The sequence below is a fragment of the Copadichromis virginalis genome, linkage group LG14 (genome assembly GCF_057382275.1).
Source record: "Copadichromis virginalis isolate Kocher_CV1m ecotype Utaka linkage group LG14, C_Virginalis_male_GT1.1, whole genome shotgun sequence".
In the NCBI taxonomy this organism is placed as follows: domain Eukaryota; kingdom Metazoa; phylum Chordata; class Actinopteri; order Cichliformes; family Cichlidae; genus Copadichromis; species Copadichromis virginalis.
In genome coordinates, this window is record NC_140631.1 from 2,148,353 (window position 1) to 2,160,820 (window position 12,468).

Genomic DNA, 12,468 nt, shown 5'->3' on the forward strand with positions numbered 1-12,468 from the left:
AGTGGACTTCATATTTAGACTATAATGACACTCCTGGAACATCAGCATCTGTTCTATGGGAAGCAGGGAAAGCTGTGATGAGAGGTAAAATAATTTCTTTCTCATCACATAAAAAGAAAAAAGAAAACTAGAAGAAGCCTACGCGTCCCACCAAGATCAGGAAACATTGAACAAAATACGCAAAACAAAACTAGAATTAAATGAGATAATTGATTAAAAAAAAAACAGAATTCTTATTACAAAGACTACGCCTACAAAATTATGAACATGGTAATAAATCCGGTCAATTAGCAAACCAGCCAAAAAATAAATAAAGAAAAAACAACTATATGTGCTGTTCAAGATTCATCTGGGAACACAGTATATGACCCGAAACAAATAGGAATTTCTATAAAACATTGTATTCACCATAAATAAACCATCTAAAAAGGAAATTGATCAGTTTTTGGACAACATAACTCTTCCAAAATTATTGGACACTCAAGCAATGGCACTGGATTCACCACTGACACCAGGTGAACTCCAGGAAGCCCTGATAAGTATGCCCAATAATAAGGCTCCAGGTCCAGACGGCTTTCCTGCAGAATTCTACAAAGAATTCTGGACGATTCTGGCACCAGTTTTCTACAGAACGTTGTTGGAAATCAAAGAAAAGGGCAGACTTCCATCAAATATGAATTCTGCAAACATTAATCTCTTGCTAAAACCAGGCAAAGACCCTGTATATCCCTCAAGCTATCGTCCAATATCCCTTATAAATGTAGACCTTAAAATAATCTGCAAAGCTCTCTCAAAGAGACTGGAGAAAATAACCCCCCTCTTAATTCATCCTGACCAAACTGGTTTCATAAAAGGTAGGCACTCATCAACAAATACACATAGATTACTTAATTTGATAGACTACTCATACAGTAAAAACCTTGAAACTACAATATTTTCTTTAGACGCAGAAAAAGCATGTGACAGAGTTAACTGGAAATTTCTATTTGCAACTTAAAACAAATTTGGTTTTGGATCCTCTTTCATAAACTGGTTAAAAATATTATATAATTCCCCAACAGCTTGTATCAGAACAAATGACCAGACATCCTCCAGCTTCTGTCTCTTGAGGGGCACCAGGCAGGGATGCCCACTCTCCCCTTCACTGTTTGCAATTTTTATTGAACCACTAGCAGCAGCAATTAGACAGAATTCAGTAATTAAGGGCATAAAATGCAAGAACGTGGAACATAAAATCAGCCTTTATGCAGATGATGTGTTACTTTTTCTCCAAAACTCACAAACCAATATCTCCGGGGTGATTGAATTGATAAACTCTCTTGCAAGAATATCAGATTACTCAATTAACTGGTCAAAATCTACAGTCCTTCAGATTAATTGCTCCTTCCATAATTCCTCTTCTACACCACTGCAATCAGGAAATATAAAATATTTAGGTATTAATGTTTCTCCCAAGCTTGCAGATCTAACTAAATTAAACCATATCCCAAAGAAGGTAGAAGGCGATCTGGCTAGATGGAAATGTTAACCCATATAACACTTATGGGAAGGGTTGCCGCTATAAAAATGATGGTCTTACCAAAAATAAATTATTTATTCTCAATGATCCCAACTAAACCGCCACAAGATTGGTTCAGATCTCCAACGGCATGAATGCTTCAAAAGCGTCAACATCAGCTCTTCTCTGACAGCATGGTGGGAGTTTCTAAAATTGACGGCGTCTTCATTAATCCCATGCAAACGTACACCTATCTGGAACAACCCTGACATATTACAAAACAATAATATGATAAACATTTCAGATTGCAGTGGTAAAGGAATCAAATATTTAGAACATATACTAGAAGGAACAGAATTTATTTCATTTGACAGACTAGTTACACAATATGGGATCAACAAGAAAAGACTTTTAGAATATCAACAAATTAAATCCATAGTAAAAAAGAAATTTAAACCGGGTCAAGTTGAACTACAGTGGGGCAAAAAAGTATTTAGTCAGCCATCGATTGTGCAAGTTCCCCCACTTAAAATGATGACAGAGGTCAGTAATTTGCACCAGAGGTACACTTCAACTGTGAGAGACAGAATGTGAAAAAAAAATCCATGAATTCACATGGTAGGATTTGTAAATAATTTATTCATAAATCAGGGTGGAAAATAAGTATTTGGTCACCTCAAACAAGGAAAATCTCTGGCTCTCACAGACCTGTAACGTCTTCTGTAAGAAGCTTTTCTGTCCCCCACTCGTTACCTGTATGAATGGCACCTGTTTGAACTCATCATCTGTATAAAAGACACCTGTCCACAGCCTCAAACAGTCAGACTCCAAACTCCGCCATGGCCAAGACCAAAGAGCTTTCGAAGGACACCAGGAAAAGTATTGTAGACCTGCACCAGACTGGGAAGAGTGAATCTACAATAGGCAAGCAGCTTGGTGTGAAAAAATCAACTGTGGGAGCAATCATCAGAAAATGGAAGACATACAAGACCACTGATAATCTCCCTCGATCTGGGGCTCCACGCAAGATCTCATCCCGTGGGGTCAAAATGATCATGAGAACGGTGAGCAAAGATCCCAGAACCACACGGGGGGACCTGGTGAATGACCTGCAGAGAGCTGGGACCAAAGTAACAAAGGTCACCATCAGTAACACACTACAACGGCAGGGAATCAAATCCCGCAGTGCCAGACGTGTTCCGCTGCTGAAGCCAGTGCATGTCCAGGCCCGTCTGAAGTTTGCCAGAGAGCACATGGATGATACAGCAGAGGATTGGGAGAATGTCATGTGGTCAGATGAAACCAAAGTAGAACTTTTTGGTATAAACTCAACTCGTCGTGTTTGGAGGAAGAAGAATACTGAGTTGCATCCCAAGAACACCATACCTACTGTGAAGCATGGGGGTGGAAACATCATGCTATGGGGCTGTTTTTCTGCCAAGGGGACAGGACAACTGATCCGTGTTAAGGACAGAATGAATGGGGCCATGTATCGTGAGATTTTGAGCCAAAACCTCCTTCCATCAGTGAGAACTTTGAAGATGAAACGAGGCTGGGTCTTCCAACATGACAATGATCCAAAACACACCGCCCGGGCAACAAAGGAGTGGCTCCGTAAGAAGCATTTGAAAGTCCTGGAGTGGCCTAGCCAGTCTCCAGACCTCAACCCCATAGAAAATCTGTGGCGGGAGTTGAAAGTCCGTGTTGCTCGGCGACAGCCCCAAAACATCACTGCTCTCGAGAAGATCTGCATGGAGGAATGGGCCAAAATACCAGCTACTGTGTGTGCAAACCTGGTAAAGACCTATAGTAAACGTTTGACCTCTGTTATTGCCAACAAAGGTTATGTTACAAAGTATTGAGTTGTATTTTTGTTATTGACCAAATACTTATTTTCCACCCTGATTTACCAATAAATTCTTTACAAATCCTACCATGTGGATTCATGGATTTTTTTTTCACATTCTGTCTCTCACAGTTGAAGTGTACCTCTGGTGCAAATTACTGACCTCTGTCATCATTTTAGGTGGGGGAACTTGCACAATCGGTGGCTGACTAAATACTTTTTTGCCCCACTGTACAAACACCACCAAGTGTGGTTCAATTTCTTACTCTTAAAACCCCCAAATTACTATCCAAAATATACAGAATGCTTTCTAAAACAGATGAATCAATATCACTTCCTTTCAGGGACGTGCAGAGGGGGGCTAGAGGGGCTTGAGCACCCGCCCCTTTCCTGATGAGTGCCCAAAGTGCCCTTTTGTTGAGGCAACTTTTAAATTTTTTTTATTTATTTATTTATTTTTTTTATGTGTGTGTGCGTGCGGAGTCCTGTCTGTGCCCCTCAACAATAATATTTAACTATTAATCATAGTTTTGCTAAATAAAAGGATCTGGCTTGCATCAGTCACATGATCACATTTAACCAATGATCGCCCTCGACGGCAGAACGCGCTGGTTACGAGCCGGGAACGAGCTCACAAAGAGCACGCGCATTTTTAGCGGTCCGGAGCTGTAGGAGAAACACAAGTTAACTCAGAGACACAGACTGATACGACAAAACCAGTAAGTAGGTGTACAGCGCACACTGTAGTGTGTAGCACCCAGGAGTATCAGCTTATTACGTACACGTTGGTAAGCTGTCTTGTTGCAACTGACGAACTGAAACAAACGAGCGTGCTGTGTGTGCAACAGCGCGACAAACATTACCTGTCGTTTTATTAACTGCACAAGTAGTGCTGGTCATAGCTGCTGGCTACCTGTGTAAGGCTGTCATGGGTCTGTAGCTCTGTCACCGTTTTAGGGAACATATTTAGTTTTAAAGTAAGTTTCTGGGCATTTCCTGCCTTTCTGGAGGGATTATATTTCACTAAAAACGATCTAATATGCATGTCCACATAATAATTATTATAATTATAATATATTAAAAAACACACGCTGTATTTTAAAGAAAATACATTAAGAAGCAGATTATATTAGATTTATATTTTAAATAAGACAAAATGTGGATTTTACAGCAGTAAAATGATTGTATCTCTACAGTTTAAACATGTAATAAGCTTTGCCCTGCACAGAGTGGATAGTGAAACAAATGCAATCATCATAAATACATTATTTCATCTTTATTACTTCCCCCTCCTCATTGCTTTATTATTGTAGCTCTAGTAATAAATAATAATGTAAGGATTCTGGATCAGCACACTGATGCCCATAGTATATACAGTATTCTGAAGAAGGTCTAACATGTCACTGTGTGTGCGTGCATGTGTGTGTTTTATTTAGATGGATTTTTAAAAAAAAATATTACTCATGATATAACATTGTGCAGACATGGCTGGTAAGGACATGAGGAGGAAACAGCAGGAGCTGTGTGAGGCTACTAAAAGCAGGGCTATAACATTTTTCTGTCATCATTTTATTATAGATTAAGTGCTGGAGTTGTTAGGTGTGGATAATTAGATTATAGTTTATTGCAATAGCAAGTTGTGCCTTGTTCTCAGATAGACAGCAAGTGGAGAGTGATATATGAAATGATGGGATGGAAGGAAGAAGAGAAGCAAAGAGTGATTCACAGGCAGAGCCGAGTTTATGTCACAGTTTTTCGTTGCCTTATGGTTCCAAGCGCTGTCACCAATCTTTGCATTTTGTTATTATCTCATGACACTTGTTTAATCAGCTACCATCTCTCCTGTGGACTTTTTAATGTCTACAGTCTCAGATCAACACAGCCCTGCCCTTCCCATATTAGATTCTTGATGAATGTTTGTTGTTGTTATTCAGCATGGTTCAATGTGCCCCTTTTTAACTTTGAGCACCCGCCCCTTTAACCCTCTCTGCACGTCCCTGCTTCCTATTGCAAAATGGGAAGCGGATTTATCAGTTAACTTAGACCAAAACTTCTGGTCTCAGATTTGCTTAAAAACCTTTCATCTAATTAGAAATCCCAGTCTTCAATTAATTCAATACAAAATATTACATAGAGTACACTATACAGGTCATCGGATGTTCAAGATGGGCTTTACGTCTACCAACAACTGCTCACACTGCCAAACCAATTCACCGGACAATTATATCCACGCTCTTTGGTTCTGTCCACCAGTTCAGAAGTTTTGGCGCGAGATATGTGAAGACTTATCGAAGTGTCTGAAATGTAACATTCCAACTTCCCCCTTAGTGTGTTTGTTGGGCAGCTTAGATAATGTCACTTCAGAAAAGAATATCGCCCATATGGTTTTCACTGCCCTATGCATAGCCAAGAAAACAGTCCTCATGAACTGGAAAAATAAAAATAATCTTAATTCTAACCAATATAGAAATTATCTATTAGATTACATTAGTCTCGATACAGCCTCTGCCACCACATCAGATCAATTGCTCTGGGCTCCTTTGAACAGCTGCATCACCTAGTGGGGGTGGGGTCATAGTTTAGTTCCACCTTCGCTGTTGTGATTGGTGTGGGGGTAGGGACAGGCTTAGGGCGTCGGGGGGTTCCCCAGGAGCATCTTCCTTGGAGGGCTCAACCCGGGGTAGCGGTCATGGCCTATTAAGGGCTCTGTTGCTCTTAGGTGACGGTTTCCTCATGGCTGCGTGCAGCGGGGCTAGGGGAGGGTCTGTGCTGATGGACGTGGGTTACTGACCTGGTAGCCTGGCTGCCCCTGGGTGGGTCTGGGACGGGCGTGAGGTTCTGGGGGCGCTCCGTCTCTGGGCTGGGGCACTGGCTGGGCCTCGGGGGCTTGGGTCCTGGTTGGTGTGTTGCCGGGGTTGTGGGCGGGTGGGTGCATGGGGGCCTAGTCCTGGCGCAGGGTGCCGCCGGTGCATCGAGCCACCTGGGGGGGCTCTTCAACTGGTGGGGGAGGTTGTTACATCTTGCAGGAGCTCTCCTCTCTTCAGGAACTCTCTGCAGGAGGGGGAGATACAGGAGAGGTGGAGGAAGATCTCAGCCTGGGCATCTATTGTCTTGCGTAGTCTGGAAGATGAGTGGATGACGGGGTGGGTGCAGTTTTCTCTGAGGTGGGATCGTGGGATCGGGTGGGCTGTCCCGGGCTCTGTGGGGCCGGGCGGCGCTGCTGTACTGGGCCCCGGTCCGGATGGGCCCGGACCCCCTTTCCCTGGCGGGTTGCGGAGTATGGGGGTGCCTACTGGGGTCAGCTTTACCTGCTGCTCTCTGGCAGGTAGCTCCATGCCCTCCTGGGTTTTAAATGCACCTTAGAACACACATGCATCAACACTACATATGAGCGGGCGGAGGGAGGTTTGGAGTCTTCACCCCCCGTTCTCTGCAGCCTGCTGGAGTGGGGGGGCTAGGAGGAGAAGTTGGCCGTCCGACTGGGGTCTGGAATGTGGGGCCTCCCTGCTACTGCGGAGTCGGGGCGGTCTGCTTCTCCCCACCGCAGGGAAAAGGGTAACACCACCTGGGTCTGGGTGCAGTTTCCCCCTCCAGGGGCAAGGGTACCTAGACCCGGGGCTTATACTATATGTATGTATATATATATATAATGTTCTTCCTCTACACCCCCCCCCCCCCAATTTTTGCACATGTCGAGGAGCGTGTCAGGCTACATTTCACTGTGTGTTATACTTGTATAACTATGCATGTGACAAATAAAGAACCTTGAACCTAGAGTATGCTTGGGGAGTGTGATTGTGTGTACAGCGTCTCTTTATGTCTGTCTCCACGTTGGTTGAGTGTGGAGTAAGTGCATATGAGAGCATGAGGGTGGGAATGGATGTTTGTGTCTGTGTGTGCCTGTATGTCTGTGTCTATACGTCAGGTTGGGTATCAGACGCCACCTCTCTGGGGACATCTCAGGCCCTCCAAGGTTTGGAGGCCTATCTCCACCACCACTTCCCCTACCGGTGGCAGTCGCCCTCAGACATCGGTGCGTTGGTGGTTCTTTGTGTCCGGGGATGGGCGTCCAGGTACACACCGGCTCACTGCTTGGCGGCCGCTTATTGGGGCCTGGAGCCTGGGGCTCACTTGGGCCCCTTCGGGGGTGGGGTGCCCCCGGCCTCTCGGCCTGGGGCTCGGTCACTCAGGCACGGCTGGCTGCCGGCGGAGCTCACGGGCGCGTCACTGCAACTCCCCCTGGCTTCTGCTCCGCGGCTGCTGAGTGAGCTCTCATCTGGGACTCTCCTCAGCTCTTTCTGGGACAGTGGCGCGGCTGCCCCTCTGTTGGTCTTCCTTGGTCTCTTGTGTTCTGGGGGCCTCTGGATGTCTGGAGTTTTGATCTCCTCCATACCTGCTTCATGCCCTGGAGGACGGGGCTGTGGCCCCCCCACACCCTCTAGCAGATCATTACATGAAGGAACCTTTTAAAAAAACAAGCGCATCCATGCTCACAGGTGTACACACGGGTGATCACACCCACAAACTACACCCTTTTTGGCTCCTACCTCAAAGTACACTGTGTTCTGTTGATCTTACGTGCTGCACAATGATGTTTAATATTTATTATTTACTGTCATATTCCCATATATCATTGTGATGTTGTTTATTGTATTGCTCTCGTTTTCTTCAGCTTGTTTTATTTTTTCTTTCTCAACAGGTGAAATTAAAAAAGTATCTACTGTTATCTATTGTTAGCTAGTTTATTGTGATGGTGTTGTTTTTATTATGTTGCTCTTTGGTGATCGTGGTGATCCAGGTGTTTTGTTTTTTTTTCTTTTTTTTTCTCAGTATTGCAGAAGCACACTGCTTTAAATGGCTGCAATCAAGCTCCGTTTACACCTTATACAAATATTACAAATATACACTTTCCTCAACAACATCTCAGAAGAGTTAAATGGCTCTATAACATTAATAAAGCTAGTAGTAGCTGAGTGTGTTTGGAGTGTTTGTGCTGTTGGCAAACTTAAGTCAAAGCCCATTTTTGTGGGTCATCGCCGATGCTTAGGTCCGGCTCTACTATATAAATGTCATTTTAGTCTATTATTAGGTGGTTGCCAGGCGACATTAAGGCGTCGTAATATATAATAAAAATATTCAAGTTTTGTGGCTATGAATTGAATGTAACTGTCATGAAATTATGGTATTCAAAAATGACATTTTAGCCCATTTCTAGTCAATATGATGATACTGTATGTTAGATAAGAACCACCAGGGCCGTACGATGGACGTACCTGTGTTGCTGTGTAGTAGGAATTTGCAGACAGAAAGAAATGTGTTGTGTTACAGTATTGAACCTGTTAGCAAAAGCAGCAATGCCTCATCGTGTAGTCAACTAACTGCACACATCCATCGTACGTTCACTACAAATCCTCCACCTCTATCCGCGTAAGCATCGTGTTGACATGCTCACCTTTCCCCATCTTTACCATGCATCCCACACAACATGATGTTACAGCAAGTCTGTTTGGGAGACGTGTCAACACAGAAATTAACAGGGTTATTTGGGAGGCTACATTTTGTAAAAGCTGCTCAGACAGCAGTTCTTAGATGCAGTACCAGCGTTGCTGTCATGGTTACAGTTACAGCCTGGTTACAGTGACATCAAAGCACAAACCAGGAAAAAAAATCCATTACTGTGAAAAACAGCAGTAACGGGGGGAGAAAAATATATGACACAGAGTTTAATTGACATTAGTCCTCCCCCTCTCCCTCCCCATCCTGCTCCTCCTGTCTCAAACACTCCTCCCACACCTTGCCCTCGTTCTTGACCCCTGACCTCCCTTCTCATGGGGCCTCTGCAGAGCTGTCTGGCCCCCCATGTCGCGGGCCTATTAACAGGCCTCGGCTCATTGTAATGATTCCTCTCCTTATGTCTGTGCAGCTGCTGTAGCGCTGAATAGAGAGGATAAATCTGGGATCCTCAGCATCATTGTTTCACTGCCACTCTCTGCTGTCGTGTGGGGCAGACAGAGCAGGGAATAGCTGCGGTTCACTGTCCCTCCCTCCTGTTGACAATTTATTTTCTCTGATTCAACAGATCTGCTGCTTTCGCCAGCACGTGTCACAAATTTCATTAAGCAAAAGTTGTGAAATTTCCAACTCAAGGACCTGATTTTTCAAGAGTCAAAAAAGTTCTTTGTTAAGCTGGAAACTGACGTGATGGATTTCATCCCATCATGCTGTAAATTAAGATTATTGTGACCAAAACATCAGGTGAAATGTGTTGCAGTAACTCAGAAGTCCTCCAAACGCTGCAAACAACAAACGCTGCATGTGTTTGTGAACATTTGAATCTGCGTGTACAGTATGTGTCATGGGGCAGCAGACAGCTGCTGCAGGCTCCATCAGTCAGCTGCTGTATTTATAGGGTGATGACCACAGAACAACAACAGCTGCATCACACGGGGACAAACACAGAAAGTGAGAGAGAGGACGCAGGAATCTCTTCAATTTCACTGCTGCTCAAAATGGCCGGAGTAGCCAGTTAATGCCCAGCCCAGCGCTGACGGGCATAAAGTGCACAATGCAAATAAGACTGTACAAACTGCTGTTCTGGTTCAACTGCTAACCTGTAGATACCACTGATCCACAATGGGACGTTTACATGCTACTGTTTTAAGATAAAACTGCAAGAAAAAGTCTATTTTAGACGCTTGTGAACATGTAAATTAAACTTTTCTACATGTCAGCAGCCAGCTTTTTAGTGCCAACACTTTATTTGAGTTTCAAATCAAATCAGTCAGTCCGAGTGTTTTACTGTTGTACTATTCTATGACTGCAGATGGAGAGGATGCTCTAAAAATGCAATTAATAGTTTATCTGATATGCAGCGATGAACGGTATGGCATCCCGACCCCAGACCACCATCACGATGTTGAGGACAGGGCTCTGTGGGGGCCATACCATCTGTTGCAGGGCTCCTCCATGACTCCGCAATGATAATGCACCATAGACGATAATCCAAACTGATGACAGCTTTTGCACAGTCGTAGAGATCGATCTGCTTCGAGGGCATGAGTTCAGATAAATCCCTGTATAGAATTATCATGCTTGAGATTCCAACCAAAAGTAGAATCAGCGTGGAAGTGCCAAAAAAATGCAGTTGTTGATGATACAGAAACAGTCACTTGAAGCCCACAGCAGCGTGTCTGAATGAAAAGCATTTATGCCTCCTGGTCTCCGTACAGTCAAAGAGCCATGTCAGTGTTATTTTTCACGTGGCTTAAGTTGGCAGTGTAATTTCTGCATGTTGTTATATGGGTGTGATTTGTTGGGATTTTTTGGTTTTTATTGGCAAAAAGCAGAGTTATGTTCAGCCGCCAACTGTCATGGTGAGTCAGGCCCTGCAGAGACCAGACGTGTGGCCAGCGTTTACTCACCTGTAACTTAAAGAACGCTCCTACAGAGTGTTGCCGTTCACAGTGGAAGATCCTAGAAAAGCTCATAGTGATATTAAATATCTGTTGGTTTTCAGCTCTGCTAAAAAAAAACCCACAGATGGAACCAATCAGTGTCTGCTAAACATCACTGCTCATCTCAACTGGACTCTTTGACTGTATATGTGCTGCTGGAAGGGATGTGGTCTATGTAACAACCTTCTAGGGTAGGTGACAGCATGTGTACGAGTATGTTATTTAGCACAAATGCAGTGAGTCAGTCTAAGGACAGAGCTTGCTAACTCAACTTTTTAGCTCATAACTAAGAACACCAGCATCTTTTCCAAATACGATCACTTCCGGCTCCAAAACAGAAATGTGATGATGTCCAATATACCAGTGTTTAGTGAAGTAGTTTCAGGGTCTTGGTGTTTGTGCATCAGGCTCATGGCACGTAGTGTAAGTGAACCACTTTAACAAAACCACCCGTGCTTTTCCTGCTGCGACAGGTTAAAATCTTTGCAGTGAAAACACTGCTGATCCTAAAGGGGCTGCACACCCACATAAGTGTTTTTTCACTCATTAGAATAATTAGGAGTCTGCTGTAGCTGGAGGTGGGCAGTTCCATGCTGCATTTATGTGTCACTAGCAAGACAAATAAAATAAGCTGCAGCGACGTATTACCAGTCAGTGAGTACCTGCAGTTTTTTACTCACTTCTATTCAACCCTGTTCAACAGGTATATTGAAGCCTCATTAAAGTTACAAATTATGGTGTTGCTTTCCAACGCTCGGTTAGTGCACACACTGTTATTGTACACGACAGCTCATTTCACAGGTGAGTGCAGGTTAATTCATTTGGCCAAAAAGAAAAACAGGTGCAACCAAACCAAGAGAACGAGCACGCTAACAAGTTAAAACACCTGGTTTACTGTAAGTGTGAGCACTTCACTGTTTTACCATCACACGCGAAGAGGAAATCAGTAAAGTTCAGCAAGGAAACAACATAGAAGTAAATCTGTGATCTCAGGTGGACCTTCAAGGATTACGATTTGCTTTTACTTTCCAGACACGACTGACAGCAACGGATCACAGCCATTAACTTATTTTGTTACCATTTAAAGTTTGAAGAAACTGTAACTTTGTAACTTTTTTATTACAGAGCAGAATGTGCACACGAGAGCTTCTCAGAAAGCAGAGAGACATCTGTGTTAGCTGGTAGCACTAGCTAACAACAGCAGTGTTCACAGTGACAAATCTCTACTAGTACTACTGATGACTGTCAAATCATCACTTACCCATTACTGCCAGGAGTCACCTGTGGATCCAGGGCTCTGCTTGTGTCCTAAGGATGGAGAGATGAGACAAGTTAATATTAAAAGGCTTCTCTGCCACCACAGCTGGAGAGTCTGAGACAAAGGGAAATCCAACTAGGAATGGTTGATCTGAGCTGCCTGGACAAGTAAACTTAGTTAAAATTAGTGTTACCCCCAACAAGCCAACGCACCAACAAAACCAACGTTTAAAACAATTGAAAGTTTAAACAGTGCATGAAGCTTCTTTAATAGTTAAAGTCAGAAAATCCTTTTTTTTGTTTGTTTTTGAAGTCTATCAAAGCTTCTGACAAATAAAAAAAGAGCATTTACTTGTACACAGAAGTTTTATTTAGTATTATATTTAGTACAGCTGGCATGTTTCTGCAGTTTT

The 12,468-nt window shown here is 43.5% G+C and overlaps 1 long non-coding RNA gene across 5 annotated transcripts in view; it reads right to left on the reverse strand.

The window, feature by feature from the left end:
* Window positions 1-12,468, reverse strand: part of LOC146693199 (uncharacterized) — a 115,645-nt gene that overhangs the window by 68,068 nt on the left and 35,109 nt on the right. For all 5 annotated transcript variants that reach the window (XR_014923917.1, XR_014923916.1, XR_014923915.1 and 2 more), the window contains exon 2: window positions 12,060-12,106. This is a non-coding gene — a long non-coding RNA (uncharacterized LOC146693199). The remainder of the gene's footprint in view (window positions 1-12,059; window positions 12,107-12,468) is intronic.